This window comes from Symphalangus syndactylus, chromosome 9 (assembly GCF_028878055.3).
Source record: "Symphalangus syndactylus isolate Jambi chromosome 9, NHGRI_mSymSyn1-v2.1_pri, whole genome shotgun sequence".
NCBI classification, from domain to species: domain Eukaryota; kingdom Metazoa; phylum Chordata; class Mammalia; order Primates; family Hylobatidae; genus Symphalangus; species Symphalangus syndactylus.
This window is the reverse complement of record NC_072431.2, coordinates 10,725,859-10,752,015: the sequence shown is the minus strand read 5'-3', so window position 1 is coordinate 10,752,015 and position 26,157 is coordinate 10,725,859. Positions and strand designations below refer to the sequence as shown.

General features: G+C 36.6%; 1 pseudogene; it reads right to left on the bottom strand.

The window, feature by feature from the left end:
• Positions 1-3,765: 3,765 nt before the first annotated feature.
• LOC129490515 (14-3-3 protein zeta/delta-like) lies at positions 3,766-4,832 on the bottom strand (annotated as a pseudogene).
• Between the last annotated feature and the right edge of the window lie 21,325 nt (positions 4,833-26,157).

Below are 26,157 nucleotides of genomic sequence, written 5' to 3'. Positions count from 1 at the left end.
TTTCTTGAAAAAAATATTTTAAAATAGAATTGGTTCAGCTATATGTTAAAATGAAACAGCAGGGTGCCTCTGGCTCTCTGAACTCTAATCATCTTGGCTTCTGTGAAAAGATAATTGAATTTCTTATCTAAATATTGAATATTCCTCACCAACTAACTGAAAGTCAAAATTCTTTTCTGGATAAAGCTTTAAATTATCAGGTATGATCTTGGGTTAATTATACAACCAACATATATTATATATTAAAGTAATTTTCAGATCAGCTTGGTTACTTTTCAAAGTATAAGTGTGAAAATCCGTACTTCAAAATCAAGAATGACTGAAAAGTTGGTATTTAAATTAGAATTGACTGCTTCTCAACATCTAGCTGAGTTTCACCACATGTTTACTGTCTGTCACCAGATTATTTAATTTTGAGTATGTACTAAAATTGTTATTTAAGAATTTTAAATGAGAATGTTTGGATTTTATAATTTTTCATACCCCATAAATTTATATTTCCAGATGTGAAAATAAATGAAGACCATCCAAATGAGAATAAGCTAAGGCTATTTATTCAGAGCTTGCTATAGCCAGTGAATCAGTCACTATCACCTGCATCTTGCAGAGATTCAAAAGCAGTTGGAAGGAGTGCAGTACAAAAGCTAGAGAAATTGGAAGGCTTCGGGTATGCTCTGATTGGAGCTTGTCAGCATAGGAAAGCTGAAGCCTGGCTAAATAGAAGTAAAGTATCTTATGTTGGTTATGGAGTAGTCTTTTGTTTTCTCTAGTTAGTCCTAAATTAGAAACAGGGCAAAAATTAGGGATGCTGGTAATTATTGACCAAGTTTTGACCATACAGAGCAGATTGCCACAGAGGTTGTGAGTCAGAGTTCTGTTTTTATTTACGACCTGGTCATTGTCCATTTACATATTCAGTCTCTCACAGATATATACATATTTCATTATAAAATTAATACTCTAAGTTCAATCTAATATTAATCTGTAGTGAAAGTTGCTCTTTGATTTATTAAAACTTTGCAATATTTATTTCCATTTCATCCATAAATTAAAAATAAGGTATGGATTTTCTCTTAAATTAGATCAAATTCTTCGACTACAATTCAAATATCTTCCTCCAATAACTTACAAAATAAAAAGTCCTAGTATTCAAAGACAAGTTGCTACTAATCAATCAAAGAATATTTAAATATTTAAAACATGGTTCAGAAAATTTTCACCCAAAATATGATGCTAGTTTTATTGCCCCAAATCAGTCATTCTTTGTATCTCTAGGTTGTCTCTATTTATTAACTCATATGTCTAAGACAGGACTTTTCATTTTCTCCTCTGACTCCACATTGATCCAATGATCCTTATGAAGTCACTGATGCTCCCGGACCCAGCCCTCTCCAGCAGCTCCTCCTACTACCACAATTCTAGTTTCAGCAGAAAATGCGTATGTACTTTCTAAAGCTCTAAACATTCTACTGGTTTAGTCTTCCAATATTTGTTGCTTATAGACATTCTATTATATACTTACATTCAGCTCCTCACCAATAAAAAAGACAAATTTTAGATCATTTATGAGCAGGACTAAAATTGTTTATGTTAGAATTAATCACTAAAATTTCAAAGTATTACAAATCAATAAATACAGCAAAGAAAAAGGGTGGTAAACAGTACATATTAATATCAGTCACATTTCAAAAGTGTACACTGAAAGCAGGAGAAAAACAATGGTAATACCTTCTAAATTAAATATTGGCAAAAAAATAAAAAATTTCTTAACATAAAATTAAATGAAAAATAAAGTAAGCTAAAGAAAAATGGAGAGCACATTTCTATTTTTTTACATTCATAAAACTTGTATTCTACTTATATCAGTTTATTACACATGTTCTTAACAATGATTAAGATTAAATTGTTCATGAAAATTTCATAAGAGATTAAACAAAATAGCTATCATCTCAAATTATTTCCCTATTAACTGTTTTTACAGCACATTCATGTTAGGTAAGTATTTTAAAAAATCACAAAAGCAAAATACCTTTAAAAGTTGAACACATGAGTTTTTTCTTTTACTGCTGCACTTGATATACATGAAGTAATGGATATCAAGCAATTCATTTTACAGCATCTTTATTTGTACATTTGTTAGGTTGCTTAAAATATTTAAATATAAATAAATAAGAGTTGCAAAAATAAGGCTGGACATGGTGGCTCACGCCTGTAATACCAGCACTTTGGGAGGCCGAGGCAGGCAGATCACTTGAGGTCAGGAGTTTGAAACCAGCCTGGTCAACATGGTGAAACCCCGTCTCTACTAAAAATACAGAAATTAGCCAGGCATGGTGGTGGCCACCTGTAATCCCAGTTACTGGGAAGGCTGAGGCAGGAGAATGGCTCGAACTTGGAGGCAGAGGTTGCAGCGAGCCGAGATCACGCCATTGCACTCCAGCCTCGGTGACAGAGCAAGACTCTGTTTCAAAAAAACAAACAGACAAAAGAAAGAAAAAAAGAAAGCAAACAACAGATAACTTTACAAAGAATAGGAATCATTTCTGCCCTTCTCTAGAGGAAACTGAGTGACAGCTTTGTATAAAGGAACATTTCCGAAGCTATAGTCCAAGGTGTACACATTGAAACTGCATTCCACCCACTCGTATGTTCAGGGTATTATGCCTATGGGGTACCTATTTCTACAACAACCTTGTAAATACTCCCACTGGCAGGGCTCAGAACACTCCCAAAGTACAGTGCCTTGGCATGCTGAACTGAAAAAAGGGGCTCAGAAGTAAAATCTTTCTGACCTTCTCCTGCTCTTCTTTCTCCTGGTCCCCTTTCTTCACCAACTCAGGCCATGGACCCTGAAATTTCTCCTCCCCAAGGCAGGTCAAAGACACTAGAAATCCTCTCCCCCAAAGCCAAACATAAAATGTAAAAATATTATTCTAGCCTTTTCTTGCCTTTCTGTGTGAGAGCTAGCCATAGAGAAATTCCCTGACCTACCTTGTCTGTTAGTAGGTCATAAGGCCCTTATTCCAGAAAGAGTCTTGTCTTATACCCAGAAGGAAGGAATGCCACACATAGAAGCACAAGAAAAATATAAACACGCAGGCCTGGCTTTGTTTCTCCACTCAGGCTATTAGCATTACATCACTCCCTTTTTGTCAAATTACATTTTTGCATGGCTGTCTACTCTTTGTCGCACCTAAGAATTAAAATGGACAGTTTTTCCTTGAGTCTTTGCATCTTCAATTTGAAGCCTCTCATGTCTTGTAAAACTTTGATTAAATAAATATTTTATGCTTTTCTCCTATTAATCTGTCTTTGTTTTCTTTCAGACCTAGCCAGGAACCCTAAAAGGGTTATGGAAACTTTTCCTTCCTTACAGTTTGCACAACTACAACTGAAACTGGAACAAATTATCCTTTAATCTGATATTAGGACACACCAATATATAGGTGCTTTCCTTTGCCTAGACATAAAGGCAGTTATAACAGAGGTCCTTGTGAGGCCACAATTTAGCAAAATACTATATCAAACATTTATAGCTTATATGGAAATTTCACATCCCCATATTGGCCACCTAAAGATGAAAACATATAACTCCCTAAATCTTAATTGGCCCTATTCTAATGTCAAACATAAAAACCATATAGGAAAAAACAGAAATTCAAATAGAAGTAACCTATACATTTTTTAAAAAATTATTTTCAGGGCATATGGATGACAAATGGTCCACCGTGTTTTAGAATGAATTAGACAAATTTGAGAAGCCAGCTAATTTTCACCTTCTTCTCCTGCTTCAGCTTCATCTCCTTGGGTATCTGATGTGCAAAATGTCAGGTAGTTTCTCAGTAGTTGCATTATTAGCATGCTATCTTTATATGACTCTTAATGTATTGAGTCCAACAATGGCTTCATCAAAAGCTGTCTTTGCAAGACAGCAGGCTTTCTCCAGAAAGTTCAGATTCTCACAATACAACACAGAGAGCTAATGGCCCAGACCCAATCTGATAGGATGTGTTGATTGCAATTCCTTTTTCTGATTTCAAAAGTTTCTTTTTTTTTTTTTTTGAGACGGAGTCTTGCTCTGTTGCCCAGGCTGGAGTGCAGTGGCACAATCTCGGCTCACTGCAACCTCTGCCTCCCAGGTTCATGCCTTTCTCCTCCCTCAGCCTCCTGAGTAGCTGGGACTACAGGCCCCCACCACCATGCCCGGGTAATATTCTGTATTTTTAGTATAGATGGGGTTTCACAGTGTTAGCTAGAATGGTCTCGATCTCCTGACCTCGTGATCCACCCGCCTCGGCCTCCCAAAGTGCTGGGATTACAGGCGTGAGCCACCGCGCCCGGCCTTCAGAAGCTTCTTGATGTGCTTGTTGTGACTGATCCACAATCCCTTTCTTATCATCACTAGCAGCAACCTGAGCCAAATAACAAAAGTAGCCTCCTTTTGCTTTTAACAGATTTTGCTCTGTGCTTGTGAAGCTTTGGGGATCAAGAACTCTTCCAAAAGGGACAGTACATCATTTACAGATAGCTCTTAGCTCACTTTCCATTTTCTCTCTGTATTCTCAAGCCATCTGCTGTTTTTCTCAGCAGCTTCTGTCATTTGCCCAATACTTGAGACGACGCTCCAAGATGACCTACAGGTTCCTGCAACATTTTTATAAGCAACTGAAAGAAGATTCCTCTCCTAATAAAAAAGAATTCAGTTCCTTGTTAGTTACAGACATCATGCAGTCTTTCATGACAACATATTGCTCAGCCCATTTGGCCTTCTGCACCAGGATATTTTTACCCATGACTGAATGTTCTGTGTCAGAAGTGGTTGGCGGTAGACGAATGGGGGCTCAGCAATCTTTGGATGGTGAGAGTGGCTAGGCTCAAACTCTGTCCCTAGATCTTGCTGCTCACAGGATCTGTGTTTCTATTTTCAATTTGTGGCAAAATGTATAAGAAAGTGCTATGAAAGGAATATTACTTGTATTATTTCCTCATCACTAAGTTCTTTATAGCAGCTTCTTTTCCCTTGTGGAAGAGAGTGCCAAACAGAGCCTATGAATCCCTGAAGAAATTTTAGCTCAGGAAATAATTTAAAAAAAATCCACATCCAACAGCCAAACTGACTTATGTTTACCTTTAGAAGTTTTATAGTTCTAGGCTTTACATTGACGTCTATGATGTGTTTTGTATTCATTTTTACATGGTTCAAAGCACCTGAGTATGGATCAGAGCTCATGTTTTTTGTCTTGTTCTGTTTTGTTTTGTTTTTGGCATATAGATATCCAATTATTCCAGAACCATTTCTTGAAAATGACAATTCTTTCTCCAGTGAATTGCTTTTGTACCTTTGTCAAAAATCAGTATTTTGTGTATGAGAGTGTATTTATAGATTCCCTCTTCTGTTCCATTGAGTTATTTGTCTATCTTGATGCCATTCTTCTTGATAATTCAAGCTTTATAATAAGCCTTGAAATCAGGTAGTGTTTACCATACAACTTTTTCTCCTTTTTTAAGGTTCTTTAAAAATTCGTGGCTTGCATTTAGTTCCTTAGTATTTCTATATGAATTTTAGAATTAGCTTGCCAATTTCTACAAAAGAAAAAGAAGTCTCATGCTAGGATATTGATTGTGAATCTATAGATTAATTTGGTGAAAATCTACATCATAATATTTATCCTTCTGGCTCATGAACATGAGACATAAGTCCATTTATTTATAGTTCCTTTAATTTCTCTAACATTTTCTAGTTTTAATGTTTATATCTTACACATTGTCAGATTTATCTCTAAGTATTTAATAATTTTAGTGCTATAATAAGTGACATCATTTTTAATTTCAATTTGTGAATATTTGTTGGTAGTATCTTAAAATACAATTAATTTTGTGACTTGATCGGGTTCCTGCAACCCCAATAAACTTACTTACTAGTTCTAGTACAAAGCTCAACAGAAGTAGTAAGAGAGTGATTTGTTTCTGATCATAGGGGAAAAGCACTATCTTTCATCAGTATGTACAGTGTTAGCAGCAGGATTTTTGTAAATGTCCTCAGTCAAATTGCATGAATTATTTCTATTCCTGGTTTGCTGAGAGTTTGAGTGAAATGGAGGTTGGATTTTGTCAACTGCATTTTTATGTATCTACTGGGATGATCATATTTTTTTTTCTTTTATGCCTTTCTAATATGGTGAATTACATTAATTAGTTTTCAATGTAAAGACCTTTTACTCTGGATAAGTTTCATTTGGTCATGATATGTCCCACTGTATTGTTGGATTTGGTTTGCTAAAATTTTATTGACTCTTTTGCATCTATGTTTTTGGAAAGTATTATGCAGTTGTTTCTTGTTCTTAAAAAGTCTTTCTAAATTTGGTATTATGATAATATTGACCTCATCAAATAAAATGTAGAATATTCAATCCTCTTCAGTTTTCCAGAGAAAAATTATGCAGAATGGGTATGATTTCCTCTTCAAAAGTTTAGTATAATTTCTTGATGTTTACTTTGTGTTAATACTTTTGAATGCAAATTAAATTCCTTAATAGCTATAAAATATTTGAGGTTATTTTTCTTGACTGAGGAAATAATTCATCTATTTCCTCTAAGTAGTCAAATTTATTAGTATAAAATTGTTTATAATATTCCCAAATTATACTTTTAATAGCTATAGAATCTTCCATGATGTCATCTCTTTTATTTCTAATTTGTAATTTGTGTTTCCTATCTTTTTTCCTAGTCAGTCTGATAAAAGACTGGTTTTCTCAAAGAACTACCATTGATTACACTATTTTGTTCTGCCTTGTATTTCTTTCAGGCACCTCACTCAGCCCATGTTAATCCATCATGGCCAGAGGCAGAAGGCCCAATATCTGTGTTTTCAAAATTGATTTAAATTCTTCCTTTATAAAGTCAGGAAAGAAATTATCACACATTCAACAAATATACACACATAAACAAACAAAACCCAAATAAGTATTCTCACTGTGGAATGTCCATTTTCTCTGCCCAGCTTAAGCCTCTAATGCTAACTTCTGTTAACCCTGGGCCTCTATATGTAACTTGACCTCTCCATTTCAACCTAATAGCACATTCAGTCACCTCACTTTTCATTTGCCCTTAACATGTATTAATAGGTGTCCTTCACTCTAGGCTATTGATTAAGCCATCGATATTTGTCATACCCCTCATGTCTTTGTGATTTCCCAAAGTCAATGTCTCCTCTACCTGCCCTATACAACTTGCCTCAGAGTCTGGCCAAAATAAATCTATCTTGACAGTAAGAATTTTCATAATATTAACAAAATACTGTAATATTAGGAAATTCTTTCATTCTAAGGAGAGTACATATAATAACCTGGGGGCAAGGGGGTGCAGAAAATAGGGGTATGAGAAGACAACCTTAGAGGTCAAAACGCATAAATGGTATATTTCAACTGTCAATATCATTTACGTTTTTTATTGTCTGTAGATTCTACTAGTAATATAATTTTCATTTTGGTATAATTTATTTTTAATTGACAAATAATAGTTGTGCACATTTATACTAACATAATTTTTAAATGTCATGCCTCTTTTGAAAAAGTTCTGTGATGTTATTAAAATCAAAAGAAGAACATGATTATGCTCATGATTCATATTCTCTGCAGGAATAATGACTTTGAAATATGAGCTTTTACAAAATTGTTAACATATTGCTTGATCCTCAATTAGTACATTCACGTTTTACTTGTAAGATTTTTTTTAAAAAATACACGTTTTAAAAAATATCATACCTCAAATACATTACATAAAATCATAAATGGGTTTTAATAACTTTCTGACTGTTATAGCTTAAAACTCATTATGAAGTGTTTATTTTTTAAAAGCTATATGACTACATCTTACCTTTTTAATTGAAAATCAGTAAAATTGCAATGAAACAATAATTACTAATTCTCATGGGGAAACATTTCTAAGGGGAAAAAAACACCACTTTGAGTGATGCTACTCTCACCATCCTTCCTTCATTGTTGCCCCAGTATCATCATAAATATTAACATTAATCTTCCTCCCCATTTTCCATTTTTCTACTCCTTTCTCCAGGTATGCCCTCCCTGCACTACTTTACTTTTAATGAGTGCCTAGGGAGGTATATTCTCCAGTAGCCATGACACCTGAATTGAGTCCATATCACAAGAAAGTCTTCTCACACTAAATTGCCAAAAAAAAAAAAAAAAAAAAAAAAGTCTTCTAATCCCTTCAGAATGATTAGTGGAGGTACACCTTCTAAAGGGCTATTTGGGGTATGTCTTTCAGCCAAGGTTTTGACTAAACTCCACAATCTAAATGTGTAAAAGAGTAACATTTCACAATATGAAGTCAAATCAAAAAGCAAAATCCAGGTAAGAAATATCTAAAGTAAACAGTGATACACAGTTTTATTTCTAATGTTTTTCTTATGCGGGTTGATTTGGTTTAATTTAAGACAAATAAAATGGCAATTATATGATCTTAATTTAAAAGTATCTTTCTTTAGAGGAATTTAAATGAGTTGTTACATGTCATTCCAGTAAGACTGTAGCTATGTAATCTTTAAGTAAAGAACAATTTTATATTTCCAAACATGTATGACAAAAAATACAAATTATGAGATTTTCAAGGACAGGAGCTATGAGCAATATTGATACATTTGCAGTCCTACAACCTTGCTAAAATAGAAGATTGACTCAATGGGAAAATAAATAAGCTAAATCTATTTCAGACTCTCACCCCAAAGAAAGTCCCTTGACCAACCTAGATAAGCATTTCCTTCTCTGTAATATGAGAAGAGTGCATCAAGACTAACTTTCCCAGCGACAAATCCAAGTTGACAATAGTTAAATGATTTTCAATCTGGATCAAAATGGAAAACAATACAGGCCAGAACTAGGATAACTACCTTTTTATAACCTAAGTCCAGAAGCTGCAAAGCAATGTTAGTGATAATAAGCACACATGCATATGTATATACTTACACACATGCACACTTGCATATACCAGGTCACACCATGCATGTTTAATGCCTTGTAGTTGTCAAAGGTAGCATGGGATATGGCTACCCTCGGCTCACTGTTTTTATTTTTTGAATTTTTTTATTAGTCCATTCCTGTGTTGCTATAAAGAAATTCCTGAGACTGTGTAATTTATTTTTTAAAAAAGTTTAATTGGCTCATGAATCTTCTGGTTTTACAGGATGCATGGTGCTGGTATGTGCTGAGCTTCTGGGGAATCCTCAGGAAGCTTACAATCATGGCAGAAGATGAAGGTGGGTGGAGCATGCATATCACGTGGTGAAAGCAGGAGTAAGAACGAGAGTTGGGCAGGAGGTGCCACACATTTTAAATGACCAGATCTCAGGATAATTCACTCATTTTTGCAAAAACAGCACCAACCCATGAGGGTCCATTACCATGGTCCAAATACCTCCTGCCAGGCCCTATCTCCAGCATTAGGGATTGCAATTCGACATGAGATTTGGGCAGCAACAAATATCCAGACTGTATCATTCCATCCCTGGCTCCTCCCGAATCTCATGTCCCTGCAAAATACAATCACACCTTCCCAACAGTCCCCCAAAGACTTAACTCATCCCAGCATTAACTCAAAAGTTCGAAGTCTCATCTGAGACAAGACAAGTCACTTCCACCTATAAGCCTATGAAGTAAAAAACTAGTTAGTTATTTCTAGGATGCAATTGGGGTATAGGCACTGAATAAACATTCCCATTCCAAAAGGGAGAAATCAGTCAAAAGAAAGGGGTTACAGGCCTTATGAAAGTGTGAAACTAAGCAGGGCAGTCACTGAATCTGAAAGCTCCAAAATAATCTCTTTTGACTCCATGTCCCACATCCAGGGGACACTGGTGAAAGGAGTGGGCTCCCAAGACCTTGAGCAGCTCTGTCCCTGTGGCTTTGCAGGGTTTAGCCCCCACGGCTGCTCTCACAGGTTGAAATTGAGTGCGTGTGGCTTTTCCACACTGTAGATGCAAGCTGCTGGATCTACCATTGTCGGGTCTGCAGAATGGTGGCTCCCTTTTCACAACTCCATTAGGCAGTGCCCTGGTGGGGACTCTTCGTGAGAGCTCCAACCCCACATTTCCCCCTATACTGTCCTAGCAGAGGGCTCTGCCCCTGCTGCAGGCTTCTCATACAGCCTCTGAAATCTAGGCAGAGGCTGCCAAGCATTCTTCACTCTTGGATTCTGTGTGCCTGCAGGTTTAGCACCACATGGAAGCCACCAAGGCTTATGACTCGCACTCACTGGAGCTGGAGCAGCCACTAGAGCTGTAGTTAAGCCCCTTTGGGCCTTGGCTGAAGCCAGAATGGCCAAAATGCAGGGAGCAGCATCCCAAGGCTGCTCAGGGTAGTGGGGCCCTGGGCCTGACTCATAAAACCATTCAGTCCTCCTAGACATCTGGGCCTGTGATGGAAGGGGCTGCCACAACGATTTCTGAAATGCCTTCAAAATGTGTTTCCCGTTGTCTCTACTATTAACACTTAACTCCTTTTCAGTTACGCGAATATCTCCAGCAAGTGGTTGCTCCGCAGCCTGCTTGGATTCCTCCCCCCAAAAAAGCTTTTTATTTCTCTGCCACATGGCTAGACATTAAATTTTCCAAACTTTTATGCTCTGCTTCCTATTTATATCTAAATTCAATCTTTAAGTCGTTTATTTGCCTCATCTGAGCATAGACTGGCCACCTCTTGAATGCTTTGCTGCTTAGTAATTTCTTCTGTCAGATATCCTAAATCATCACTTTGAAGTTCAAACTTCCACAGATCCCTAAGGCATCAACAGAATGCAAACAGGTTATTTGCTAAGGCATAACACATGTGACCTTTCCTTCAGTTTCCAATAAGTTCCTCATTTCCATCCGAGACCTCAGCAGCCTGGACTTCACTGTTAATATCACTATCAGCATTTTGGTCACAACTACTGAAACCAGTCTCTACGAAGTTCCAAACTTTCCCTCATCTTCCTATCTTCTTCTCGGCCCTCTAAACTCTTCCAACCTCTGCTCATTTTCCAGTTCCAAAGCTGCTCTCATATTTTCAGCTATCTTTACAATAATATCCCACTCTTGGTACCAATTTTTCATATTATTCTGTTCTTACGTTGCCATAAAGAAATATCTGAGACTGGGTAATTTATAAAGAGGTTTAATTGGCTTATGGTTCTGCAGGTTTTACTGGGTGCATGGTGTTGGCATCTGCTCAGCTTCTGCAAAGGCCTCAAGAAGCTTAAAATCGTGGCAGAAGGTGAAGGGGGAGCAATAGCATCACATGGCAAAAGCAGGAGCAAGTTGAGAGGAGAAGTGTCACATGCTTTTAAATGACCAGATCTCATGAGAACTCATTCATTGTCACAGAGACACCACTCAGCCATGAGGGATCCACCTCCATGATCCAAACACCTCCCACCAGGCCCTGTCTCCAGCATTGGGAATTATAATTCAACATGAGATTTGGGCAGGGACAAACATCCAAACTATATCAGTTTTAATTTACAAACATTAAATTTACTTTTTTGGTGTAGAGGTCTACGAGTTTCGATGAATGCAATGTAATAACCACCATAGTCAAGATATAGAATAGTTCTGTCAGCTGAAGAAAATTGTCCCATGCTGCCTTACAGTCACATACCCCAGTTGAGAATACCCACATACCCACTGATATTTTCTGTGTTTGTAGTTTTACCTTTTTCCAAAATGGTATGTGTGTGTGTGTCTGGGTGTGCGTCTATGTGTGTGAAGAGAGAATTGTTATAAACACACACACACAGACACACAGATCAAGAATATTCCACAATATGTAGCCTGTTGTGTCTGACTCATTTCACTTGACATAATTGATTTGAGATCCATCATGTTATTAATACATATCGATAGTTCATTATTTTTTTTTCTGAGTAGTATCTTACAGTATGGATGTATCATACTTAGTTTATTCATTTACACAGTGAAGAATATCAGGTTGTTTCCAGTTGGGGCAATTATGAGTAAAGCTGCTATAAACATTCAAGGTTTTCTTGCACACAGAAGCTTTCATTTCTCTTTGGCAACACCCAAGGGTAGATTTCTAGATGATGTGGTACAAATATATATAACTTCTGCCTGTTTTCCAAGGTAGTTGTATCATTTTGCATTCCCACTAGCCATGAATGAGAGTTTCACTTGTGCCACAACTTAACCGGGTATTGCTATTGTCAGTTTTTTATTGTTTTGTCTTATTTTGCTTTAACTATTTTAATTTGTGTGTACTGGTATCTCATTGTGATTTTAATTTTTATTCTCCTAATGACTATGTCGAGCACCTTTTGATGTGTTTTATATCTTCTTTGGTGAAACGTCTATTCAAAATTTTGCCCATGTTTTAATTGGGTGGTTTGTTTTCTTATTTTTTTGAGCTTCATGTGTTTTATATATCCTATGTCCATTTCTGAATGTAATTATAACAGATGTGAAATCTCTATTCATCATAGTATCCATAAACTCTTACACATGGGTTAGGTGGCTTGTAACAAGCCTTTTGTGGCAAAAAAAAAAAAAAAAAATTATGTCTTTGATCTAATTATGCTCTTTTTCTGTTGGTATATCTTTCTAGACGTTTACCAATGTCTATTGAAAATGTACATTCCTACTGACATAGCAATGGCGTTTCTTAAATAGTTAGAGCTATGTATAAAGAACTAAATACAGGAATATGCCTTCAAACATTGACACAAATGCCAGAAATTGGGAACCACATAAAATTCAAAATACAGGGGACTGAGTAAATTAATTATGGTGCAACCATATCAAGGAATACAGTGAAGGTATTCAATCTGGTGTCTTAGAACTGGATTTATTGACTTAAGATAATGTTACTGGTTATTGGTTTTCTCAAATTGTTATTTGATAATAGGTATTAACAAAATAAATACATAGGTTGATGTATTTTTAAATAAAAATAATATGCAAATCTATAAATATTTACTAAGTATTGACAGTTTGCCAGGAATTGTGCTATGCACTGGGAATACAAAGATAAGCAATTACATAAATTATTAGATCTCATAAATACATAATAAAGTCAAAATTTGAAGGATACAAAGAAAATAATGAACTGGCAAAATATGGCTCTAAAATGTCAGTAAATCAATTTATGTTTTTCCTCAGAGGGACCTAGAGAGATAAATAATGGCCCAATTATAGTATAGTGTTTAAATGTGTGCACTGGGAGCAGCTGGTTCTGGAGCCACTTGGAAATAGTTTCAAGTCCTACTTATGTCAGTTTCTATCTATGCATATTGGGGCAAATCATTTAACCTCATATATTACAATTACTATCTGAATTAAAAATACATTCCAAGTAAGACAACATAATGTCTTTACATGGCAAGTACAAAATAAATGTTAGCTATTATCATTATTACCCTTATACAAGTAAATTTTTTAAATGGTAATTTCCATCCAAGCATCCTAATAGTAAACAAGTTAATAAAAAAGGAACTAAGTAGCAGTATCATTGACCATATGTGCATCTATATGGACTCTGACTTCTAAGCATTTATTTGATTTTAAAAAATATATGTATTTTCATATTATTTATTGTTAGTTAAAATGAATATTTTGTAAGGATAGTGAGGGGGTGAAGAACATTGAGACATTTCCTCATCTATATTATCTACCTTTTTATGTGTAGATTCATACCAAATTTAGCTACTAAAGATATATACTTCAATATTTTTTTTTTTTTTTATGTATATCTACTTTTATTATACTTTAGGGTTTTAGGGTACATGTACACAATGTGCAGGTTTGTTACATATGTATCCATGTGCCATGTTGATTTCCTGCACCCATTAACTCGTCATTTAGCATTAGGTGTGTCTCCTAATGCTGTCCCTCCCCCCTCCCCCCACCACACAACAGTCCCCGGAGCGTGATGTTCTCCTTCCTGTGTCCATGAGTTCTCATTGTTCAATTCCCACCTATGAGTGAGAACATGCAGTGTTTGGTTTTTTGTCCTTGCGATAGTTTACTGAGAATGATGTTTTCCAGTTTCATCCATGTCCCTACAAAGGACACGAACTCATCATTTTTTATGGCTGCATAGTATTCCATGGTGTATATGTGCCACATTTTCTTAATCCAGTCTATCGTTGTTGGACATTTCGGTTGGTTCCAACTCTTTGCTATTGTGAATAGTGCCGCAATAAACATACGTGTGCATGTGTCTTTATAGCAGCATGATTTATAGTCCTTTGGGTATATACCCAGTAATGGGATGGCTGGGTCAAATGGTATTTCTAGTTCTAGATCCCTGAGGAATCGCCACACTGACTTCCACAATGGTTGAACTAGTTTACAGTCCCACCAACAGTGTAAAAGTGTTCCTATTTCTCCACATCCTCTCCAGCACCTGTTGTTTCCTGATTTTTTAATGATGGCCATTCTAACTGGTGTGAGATGGTATCTCACTGTGGTTTTGATTTGCATTTCTCTGATGGCCAGTGATGAGGAGCATTTCTTCATGTGTTTTTTGGCTGCATAAATGTCTTCTTTTGAGAAGTGTCTGTTCATGTCCTCTGCCCACTTTTTGATGGGGTTGTTTGTTTTTTTCTTGTAAATTTGTTTGAGTTCATTGTAGATTCTGGATATTAGCCCTTTGTCAGATGAGTAGGTTGCAAAAATTTTCTCCCATTGTGTAGGTTGCCTGTTCACTCTGATGATAGTTTCTTTTGCTGTGCAGAAGCTCTTTAGTTTAATGAGATCCCATTTGTCGATTTTGGCTTTTGTTGCCATTGCTTTTGGTGTTTTAGACATGAAGTCCTTGCCCACGCCTATGTCCTGAATGGTATTGCCTAGGTTTTCTTGTAGGATTTTAATGGTTTTAGGTCTAACATATAAGTCTTTAATCCATCTTGAATTAATTTTTGTATAAGGTGTAAGGAAGGGATCCAGTTGCAGCTTTCTACATATGGCCAGCCAGTTTTCCCAGCACCATTTATTAAATAGGGAATCTTTTCCCCATTTCTTGTTTTTGTCAGGTTTGTCAAAGATCAGATAGTTGTAGCTATGCGGCATCATTTCTGAGGGCTCTGTTCTGTTCCATTGATCTATGTCTCTGTTGTGGTACCTTTACCATGCTGTTTTGGTTACTGTAGCCTTGTAGTATAGTTTGAAGTCAGGTAGCGTGATGCCTCCAGCTTTGTTCTTTTGGCTTAGGATTGACTTGGCGATGCGGGCTCTTTTTTGGTTCCATATGAACTTTAAAGTAGTTTTTTCCAATTCTGTGAAGAAAGTCATTGGTAGCTTGATGGGGATGGCATTGAATCTATAAATTACCTTGGGCAGTATGGCCATTTTCACGATATTGATTCTTCCAACCCATGAGCATGGAATGTTCTTCCATTTGTTTGTATCCTCTTTTATTTCATTGAGCAGTGGTTTGTAGTTCTCCTTGAAGACGTCCTTCACATCCCTTGTAAGTTGGATTCCTAGGTATTTTATTCTCTTTGAAGCAATTGTGAATGGGAGTTCACTCATGATTTGGCTCTCTGTTTGTCTGTTATTGGTGTACAAGAATGCTTGTGATTTTTGTACATTAATTTTGTATCCTGAGACTTTGCTGAAGTTGCTAATCAGCTTAAGGAGATTTTGGGCTGAGACAATGGGGTTTTCTAGATATACAATCATGTCATCTGCAAACAGGGACAATTTGACTTCCTCTTTTCCTAATTGAATACCCTTTATTTCCTTCTCCTGCCTGATTGCTCTGGCCAGAACTTCCAGCACTATGTTGAATAGGAGCGGTGAGAGAGGGCATCCCTGTCTTGTGCCAGTTTTCAGAGGGAATGCTTCCAGCTTTTGCCCATTCAGTATGATATTGGCTGTGGGTTTGTTGTAGATAGCTCTTATTATTTTGAGATACGTCCCATCAATACCTAATTTATTGAGAGTTTTTAGCATGAAGGGTTGTTGAATTTTATCAAAGGCCTTTTCTGCATCTATTGAGATAATCATGTGGTTTTTGTCTTTGGTTCTGTTTATATGCTGGATTACATTTATTCATTTGCGTATGTTGAACCAGCCTTGCATCCCAGGGATGAAGCCCACTTGATCATGGTGGATAAGCTTTTTGATGTGCTGCTGGATTCGGTTTGCCAGTATTTTATTGAGGATTTTTGCATCAATGTTCATCAAGGATATTGGTCTGAAATTCTCTTTTTTGGTTATGTCTCTGCCAGGTTTTGGTATCAGGACGATGCTGGCTTCGTAAAATGTGTTAGGGAGGATTCCCTCTTTTTCTATCGATTGGAATAGTTTCAGAAGGAATGGTACCAGTTCCTCCTTGTACCTCTGATAGAATTCAGCTGTGAATCCATCAGGTCCTGGACTCTTTTTGGTTGGTAAGCTATTGATTATTGCCACAATTTCAGAACCTGTTATTGGTCTATTCAGAGATTCAACTTCTTCCTGGTTTAGTCTTGGGAGGGTGTATTTGTCGAGGAATTTATCCATTTCTTCTAGATTTTCTAGTTTATTTGCATAGAGGTGTTTGTAGTATTCTCTGATGGTAGATTGTATTTCTGTGGGATCGGTGGTGATATCCCCTTTTTCGTTTTTTATTGCATCTATTTGATTCTTCTCTCTTTTCTTCTTTATTATTCTTGCTAGTGGTCCATCAATTTTGTTGATCTTTTCAAAAAACCAGCTCCTGGATTCACTAATTTTTTGAAGGGTTTTTTGTGTCTCTATTTCCTTCAGTTCTGCTCTGATTTTAGTTATTTCTAGCCTTCTGCTAGCTTTTGAATGTGTTTGCTCTTGCTTTTCTAGTTCTTTTAATTGTGATGTTAGGGTGTCAATTTTGGATCTTTCCTGCTTTCTCTTGTGGGCATTTAGTGCTACAAATTTCCCTCTACACACTGCTTTGAACGTGTCCCAGAGATTCTGGTATGTTGTGTCTTTGTTCTCGTTGGTTTCAAAGAACATCTTTATTTCTGCCTTCATTTCATTATGTACCCAATAGTCATTCAGGAGCAGGTTGTTCAGTTTCCATGTAGTTGAGCGGTTTTGACTGAGTTTCTTAATCCTGAGTTCTAGTTTGATTGCACTGTGGTCTGAGAGACAGTTTGTTATAATCTCTGTTCTTTTACATTTGCTGAGAAGAGCTTTACTTCCAACTATGTGGTCAATTTTGGAATAGGTGTGGTGTGGTGCTGAAAAAAATGTATGTTCTGTTGATTTGGGGTGGAGAGTTCTGTAGATGTCTATTAGGTCCACTTTATGTAGAGCTGAGTTCAATTCCTGGATATCCTTGTTAACTTTCTGTCTCGTTGATCTGTCTAATGCTGACAGTGGGGTGTTAAAATCTCCCATTATTATTGTGTGGGAGTTTAAGTCCCTTTGTAGGTCACTGAGGACTTGCTTTATGAATCTGGGTGCTCCTGTGTTGGGTGCATATATATTTAGGATAGTTAGCTCTTCTTGTTGAATTGATCCCTTTACCATTATGTAATGGCCTTCTTTGTCTCTTTTGATCTTTGTTGGTTTAAAGTCTATTTTATCAGAGACTAGGATTGCAACCCCTGCCTTTTTTTGTTTTCCAGTTGCTTGATAGATCTTCCTCCATCCCTTTATTTTGAGTCTATGTGTGTCTCTGCACATGAGATGGGTTTCCTGAATACAGCACACTGATGGGTCCTGACTCCTTATCCAGTTTGCCAGTCTGTGTCTTTTGATTGGAGCATTTAGCCCATTTACATTTAACGTGAATATTGTTATGTGTGAATCTGATCCTGTCATTATGATGTTAGTTGGTTATTTTGCTCGTTAGTTGCTATAGTTTCTTCCTAGCCTCGATGGTCTTTACAATTTGGCATGTTTTTGCAGGGGCTGGTACCGGTTGTTCCTTTCCATGTTTAGTGCTTCCTTCAGGAGCTCTTTTAGGGCAGGCCTGGTGGTGACAAAATCACTCAGCGTTTGCTAGTCTGTAAAGTATTTTATTTCTCCTTCACTTATCAAGCTTAGTTTGGCGGGATAGGAAATTCTGGGTTGAAAATTCTTTTCTTTAAGAATGTTGAATATCGGCCCCCACTCTCTTCTGGCTTGTGAGTTTCTGCTGAGAGATCAGCTGTTAGTCTGATGGGCTTCCCTTTGTGGGTAACCCGACCTTTCTCTCTGGCTGCCCTTAACATTTTTTCCTTCATTTCAACTTTGGTGAATCTGACAATTATGTGTCTTGGAGTTGCCCTTCTCGAGGAGTATCTTTGTGGCGTTCTCTGTATTTCCTGAATCTGAATGCTGGCCTGCCTTGCTAGATTGGGGAAGTTCTCCTGGATAATATCTTGCAGAGTGTTTTCCAACTTGGTTCCATTCTCCCCATCATTTTCAGGTACACCAATCAGACGTAGGTTTGGTCTTTTCACATAGTCCCAAATTTCTTGGAGGCTTTGTTCATTTCTTTTTATTCTTTTTTCTCTAAACTTCCCTTCTCTCTTCATTTCATTCATTTCATCTTCTATCAGCGATACCCTTTCTTCCAGTTGATCGCATCTGCTACTGAGGCTTCTGCATTCTGCGCGTAGTTCTCGAAACTTGGCTTTCAGCTCCATCATCTCCTTGAAGCCCTTCTCTCCATTGGTTATTCTAGTTATCCATTCTTCTAATTTTTTTTCAAAGTTTTTAACTTCTTTGCTATTGTTTTGAATTTCCTTTCGTAGCTCAGAGTAGTTTGATCGTCTGATGCCTTCTCTCAACTCATCAAAGTCATCCTCCATCCAGCTTTGTTCCGTTGCTGGTGAGGAACTGCGTTCCTTTGGAGGAGGAGAGGTGCTCTGTTTTTTAGAGTTTCCAGTTTTTTTGGTCTGTTTTTTCCCCATCTTTGTGGTTTTGTCTACTTTTTGTCTTCGATGATGGTGATGTACAGATGGGTTTTTGGTGTGGATGTCCTTTCTGTTTGTTAATTTTCCTTCTACCAGACAAGACCCTCAGCTGCAGGTCTGTTGGAGTTTACTAGAGGTCCACTCCAGACCCTGTTTGGCTGGGTGTCAGCACCGGTGGCTGCAGAACAGCGGATTTTCGTGAGACCACAAATTCAGCTGTCTGATAGTTCCTCTGAAAGTTTTGTCTCAGAGGAGTACCCGGTTGAATGAGGTGTCAGTCTGTCCCTACTCGGGGGGTGCCTCCCAGTTAGGCTGTTCAGGGGTGAGGGACCCACTTTAGGAGGCAGTCTGTCCGTTCTCAGATCTCCAGCTGCGTGCTGGGAGAACCACTACTCTCTTCAAAGCTGTCAGTCAGACAGGGACATTTAAGGCTGTGGAGGTTCTCACTGAGTTTTTGGTTGTCTGTGCCCTGCCCCCAGAGGTGGAGCCTACAGAGGCATGCAGGCCTCCTTGAGCTGTGGTGGGCTCCACCCAGTTCGAGCTTCCTGGCTGCTTTGTTTACCTAAGCAAGCCTGGGCAATGGCGGGCTCCCCTCCCCCAGCCTCGTTGCCACCTTGCAGCGTGATCTCAGACTGCTGTGCTAGCAATCAGCGAGACTCCGTGGGCATAGAACCCTCCGAGCCAGGTGCGGGACACCATCTCCTAGTGTGCCGTTTTCCAGGCCCGTTGGAAAAGCGCAGTATTAGGACGGGACTGACCCGATATTCCAGGTGCCGTCTGTTTCCCCTTTCTTTGACTAGGAAAGGGAACTCCCTGACCCCTTGCGCTTCCCGAGTGAAGCAATGCCTCGCCCTGCTTCGGCTCGCGCACAGTGCGCTTCACCGACTGTCCTGAACCCACTGTTAGGCACTCCCTAGTGAGATGAAACCGGTACCTCAAGCAGAAATGCAGAAATCACCCGTCTTCTGTGTCGCTGGGGCTGGGAGCTGGAGACCGGAGCTGTTCCTATTCGGCCATCTTGGCTCCCCGTCTATACTTCAATATTAAAGCAGTAATATTGCTACCCCTGAAGTAAAATACTTGGCTCGCAAACAATAGGAAGGTTGAAAAGTACTTTGAAATTTTGTGGTGGCTAATAGCTATAATTAAGGAGTCAGTAATGACCACAATTGTGTGTGGATAATATAAGGAAATGAGTGACTCATTCTAATTCTTAATGATACTGAAAAGGTTATATAGAGGCAAATTTGTTAGCATTTCCATTACATTTCAAATCTGTCCATGAAAGATAAGTGCAGCTGCTGCATAGAGAATTAAAAGATAAAAAAGTCTTGGGCTCTATAAAACTTAAGATAAAGATGTTACCCCTGAGGTCTCCCCTCAGTGCATATGTGTTTTGCATTTGAAATTAGCATTGGTAGTTGATTTTACATAAACGAGCTATATTGTAGTGTTTGAGTAAGGGAATCCTTTAAACAGCATAGGAAGGCAGAAAGTAATAAAGAAGACAAAGGGGGATAATCACAAGGATTTGTAGAACATGCTTTCATTGCCTGCTGATCACCTGAGTGATTTCGCACTGCTTTTTGTGTTGCTATGTTGTTAAACTCATTTGACTTGAAAAAGACAAATATCCACAAGACAAAAAGTTCTTCAAATATCTTGCTAAAATTATTAGATTATGTGATATAAAACAGCTGTGAAAAGATTGGTACTATTTCCCTTTTCTACACCCCTTTACATTTTTTTTTACTTTAGGAAAAAAAATAGAGTCATTAATGTCACATCAGAGAAACCATTTCAAAATTCTACCCCTGTGGTCCTTCAATCCCACTCTCTATCATTCAGGAAGAAACAAGGTTATCTGTTTCTGATAGCAACAGGAAGCAGCTAAATGCCTAGGCAGACAGGGGCAGATCCCCATTGAAACCCACCTTCAAGCCAAAAACAGGCTGAAGGCTCAAAGACTGGACTACTGGTACGATGAAACCCACAACTGACAATCAGAACTTCTCTTCCTCTTTGCCCCATTGTTTCCCAATTGATTCTTTCTGAATAATGTATTTTAACCAGTGAATGTTGTTTTTTCCAATACTACCTACAGCCTTTCCCTCCCCGATTCTAAGCCCATAAAAAGCCCCAGACTCAGTCATATTGAGGGGATTTTCCTGCCTTCGGGTAGGGGGACCCCTCCCACCGTATCCCCTTTCCACTGAAAGCTGTTTTATCATTCAATAAAACTCCCTGCCTTGCTTACTCTTCAATGTCAGCACATCCTTATTCTTCTTGGGTATGGGACAGGAACAGGGGAACAAGTTCATAAGCCAAACTCGGCCTGGGCAGACTGAGTGGGCAGGCCATCTCCTGCAGCATGCAGCTATGGTCAAGCAAAGCCTGGATGAGGCATCACCAGCTGGAGATCCCCAGCTTGCAAAGTGACCAAGAAGAAAATCCTGTGTCATGTCATTCCAGCAAGTCAACAGCTCTCCTAGTTGAGCTAATAGACTATAAAGTTGGTCTTAAGCAAATTAGACAAAGAAAACAGTTGTATATCTTGATTCTGAGATTCTTTTTAAAATAAATTTTATTGTGTATATTTGAGATTTACAACATGATGTATGGGGTACATATAGGTACATGGTTACTACAGTGAAGCAGATCAACATATTCATCACTCTACATAGTTACTTTTTTGAGACAAGATCAGCTAAAATCTACTTATTTAACAAAAATATCTAATATAATAGAATTGCATCTCACGTTACACATTAGATCTCTGATTTATCCTACATACTTTGTATTCTTTGATATACATCTCCCCATTGTCTCTCCTTTTACCACTTACCTGCAGTAACCACTGTTTGATTCTCTATGTCTGTGTATTTTATATATATGTTTTATATTCCTCATATAACTGAGATCATGTGTGTGGGTTATTTTACTTACCAGAATGTCCTCCAGGTCCATCCATGTTGTGGCAAGGATCTCCTTCTTATTTAAGGCTAAATAATATTCCTAATAATTAAAATAATTAAACCTGAATATGTGTTGTCCGTAAAGACTTTCTACTTTTAAATCTCTTTGAGTTTAGCTTCTTCAAATACAGTTAGGTTTTCAAGAGTGTTTATGCTATGAATTGCAAACTTTTAAAAGATAGAGGCTGTTTATCTTTTTATATCCTCTTGATCTAATACAATGCCATCTACATAGTCAGTGCCCAAAAAATATGTAAGGAAAGAGAAGAGAAGGAAGAGGAAGAATTTCTACTGTGAAATAATGACAGGGTAGCTAGAGCATCCCACTGAACTTTGCACTGTTTCTGCTTAAGGAATTTTAAAAATTAAATTGCACTTTCTGCTTTAATCTAGCCATGAATATAAATTTATTTGAAATATTATAAAACATCATACCAAAGCCAGTATGTAGTTTCAGGGAATATTTATATTGTGTGGCAGTGCTGCCATTCATATATTTATTCCTAAGGATGACATTTATTAAAATCATTATTTCTCTTTTTATAAAAAATAAAGTTTTTAGATATTTTTCTAAATATAAAAATTATACATGCTTAGTTTAGCTTTTGGAAAATCTCAAAAATCTATTTTAAATGTATATTAAAAGAAAGTATAAAAGTAAACAAGTTTACCCATAATCCCACTTCTCAATAATAATCATTTTATATATTGATGTATTTCCTTACTGACATTTTTTATTTTCATAATTTTTTTCATAATGGATATCTTCCATATAATTTTATAACTTGGCTTTTACCTGATATTCTACCTAATTGCCTTAAGGCTGTTTGTAAAAGATGGTAACAATTTACATTCCCACTAAAAGCAAATGTGAGAAATCTTATCATACTTAATTCATAAAATATAATAAAGTTCTTAATTTTTGCTAATTTGATAAAAATAAAAGATATCTATTTTGTAATAGTTCTATGTTCTCATTTTTATGGCATTTTTATTGCTCTACTTTAGCATCAAGAGGCCTAGTGTTTTTTTAAACTACTCCCAAAAGGCAAAAAAGCTCTCAGAGATTCAAACATTAAAAAAATAAAAATTCAATATCATTTATTACATTTTTTTCCAGCAGAAGACTGCTTATTTTGATCCTACAATGTAGTATAAACTGGAATGGAAATGACTCTAAAAGTAAAATTTCTAATAATCCATATGTATTGTGTTTCCATTATCCTAACTTTTAAAGAAAGCTTCTGAACATTCTAGATGAATATATAGGGTGACTTCCTGCTGATATATGTCTCAATACAAAAGACAGCATAATCAAAGATATTGGCAATAAAGAGCTCAGTGTAAGATGGGTCAAGTTGGCGCATGACATATAATAAAGTTCACTACTATTCAGAAGGGCAGGCTATCAGGCAGATCAAGGAACCTAAATCACAGAACTTTCAAGTCACCCCGCTCAAGAATGACAGGAACCAAAATGCTAGTTTTATAGGTTAAAATTCCACCTATTTACTTTCATTTGTCTTAAAGACTATAGCATTTGGAAATCAAAGTAAAAATAGAGTAAACAAAAATTCGAAAATTATATAATCATAACTGGTCACAATGCTAATAGATTAATCGTTTTAATTAATTTTAAACAGCAGATAAAAGCACTGAAAAATGCTGACTTCCAAAGAAGGAGAAACCTATAATAGTCCTACTGCTTATGTGTTTTGTAGGCAATAATAAAATGCAATGAAGAAAGTATTCCCAATATGCAGGAGACACAATAGAAAGCATAAGTAATTATTTGATTAAAAACCTCACAATTAACTAACTTATTTAAAAAATGCACAGTCAATAAATATCAAATAGTATATGACATATACTTAAAGGCCAAATTTTATCATCTACATTCCAAATATCCTAAGAATTACAGAAGGAATACTCGGGGAATACTAAAGTGGTCACAGAAAACTTACACAGCATAATACACAAATTCCTTAATATCAAAATTCAATGAATATAATGGAACAAAAATATAAAATTTTCAATAATTTTCAAATGAATGAAAGTAGGATAATTTAATTGTAAAGTGGTAGAGAACTTGTTGCCCACTATTAGACTCATATCTGCTTAGGATAAATTGCCATCAACCTAGTTGTAATTCCCAAATGAACTTTACCCCAGATTTTCTTTGCTCACTTTGTTTTTAAAAAGCATACTGTAAAAATTACATATCTTGGGCAGGACACAGTGGCTCACGCCTGTAATCCCAGCACTTTGGGAGGCCGAGGCAGGTGGATTGCCTGAGCTCAGGAGTTCAAGACCAGCCTGGGCAACATGGTGAAACCATGTCTCTACTAAAATACAAAAAATTTAGCCGGGTGTGGCGGCGTGCACCTGTAATCCCAGCTACTTGGGAGGCTGAGGCAGGAGAAGAGCTTGAGCCCGAAAGTGGAGGCTGCAGTGAGTGGAGATCGTGCCATTGCACTCCAGCCTGGGTGACAGAGCAAGACTCCATCTCAAAAATAAAAAATAAATAATAAATAATAAATAAAAAATACATATCTTTCTTTCACTCAGATAATTTACTACAGAAAATCATGAAGCATAGCCTTTTTTAAAGTATCTTGAAATATACTACCATATGCTAAAGGACTATGAACATGGAAGGATCAGTAAAATATTGATTGTGTTAAGTGCATGGAAATTATAACAGCAAATTAATCTTGGTGTGAGATATTAAATATTTGCCTGCAATTATTTACTCTAAAAGAGTTTTATAAACCACTTGATTGACAGTTGTTATCTCTCTTCTCTACTTATCTCTTCTGTATGACTGTTAACTGAACACTCCATATTTTTGCCATTGTCTTATTTTTCATGAACTTGAAATGTTTTATTGAGGTAGCTAGCATCAACTACAAAAGAATAAAGTTATCTATAAAAGTTACACAGTACACAGCTGATTTCAGGTAGAATATCAGTCCTTGGGAAATGCGTTCAGAGATTTGTTTATTGTTCTCTACACTGTGGTTTAGTCAATATTAATCATTTCATGATTTCTAAATTTAGCATCCCAGAAATAGGCGTTAGTGAAATATAAATAATGTTTTAAAAATTAAAGTTATTTTGAAACCTTCAGCCACAGGCTATATTTTAGTAAAATAACAATAATAAAAAGACCGATAGGTCCTTTCTTGCCTTTTCCTCTCCCATCTACCTTAACTTTCGAGCTCTTATTCTAGCAATAGCTAGCAAGGGAGAAGCAAGAATAAAAGGAGTTCATTTTCCTTTCTAAGTTCTCCTACTTCTATCTATTATCACTGAAATAAGAGAGCTCAAGAATTCAAACATTAAGGCAACAATCTAATCTTCTCACTTTACTTACAGCCAGTTATTTAGTCCATTGCTTCTGAACCCATTATTTAATCCATTTGATTGCAAACCTGTAATGCCACATAAACATGTAGAAACAATTCTAGATTAAAGTTAAAAACAAAAAAGATAATTTTCTTTTCTACTATTGTTGTTTAATATTAACTTATTCTAGATAAGCATGTTGGTAGACAAGTTGAGAATATAGATGAGATCATGGTTTACATTCCTATTTTTATACATCCCTTATTCATGATCTGTATTTTAAATTTCAGACAAAATCTAGTACTTTGCATTTGACTAAGTCTGCATAAGGAAACACACTCCACCTTAATTTTCTCAACTGCATGCCCCCCAAAACTAACTGGAGGAAAAACATTTTGTCAACCCCCTTAAGGGTGTAAGAACTCTTCCTCTGATGGCATGACTAGTAAGTCTCTAATTGTCATGTTCAAGAACAATTATTTAACTTAGGCAAAGTTAGTGTTTATTTTATGGAATCAGTAGTCTTATGTCATCTTACAAATTTGGAAATTCTCTTTGAGACCACTGACTAAATTACAGGTAATAACTTTACCACAGTCGTTCAAAATCTCTTCCTTTTGGTTTCTAACCACATGTGAAAAAAATAAATAAATCGAAACGCATATAAATTTTGATATTCCAGAGAAGAGACTCATTAAAACTAAAAATTATTGATTTTGTATTTTTCATAAGATCCAGACAACAAATAAAACTTAGTAACATGTACAGTTGTGCCATAAGAAATTACTAAAATTCAACTGTTTTCAACCTATGGAAAAAAATTCATATCTTTCAACCTAAAATACTAGTAATTTTTGCTCTTAAATAGAGGATTCTTGTCGTTAATGCCAACTAAAGGGGCAGGGAACTATTAATTAATAATAGCTACATTGTATATTGTATCACTATCACTAGCAAT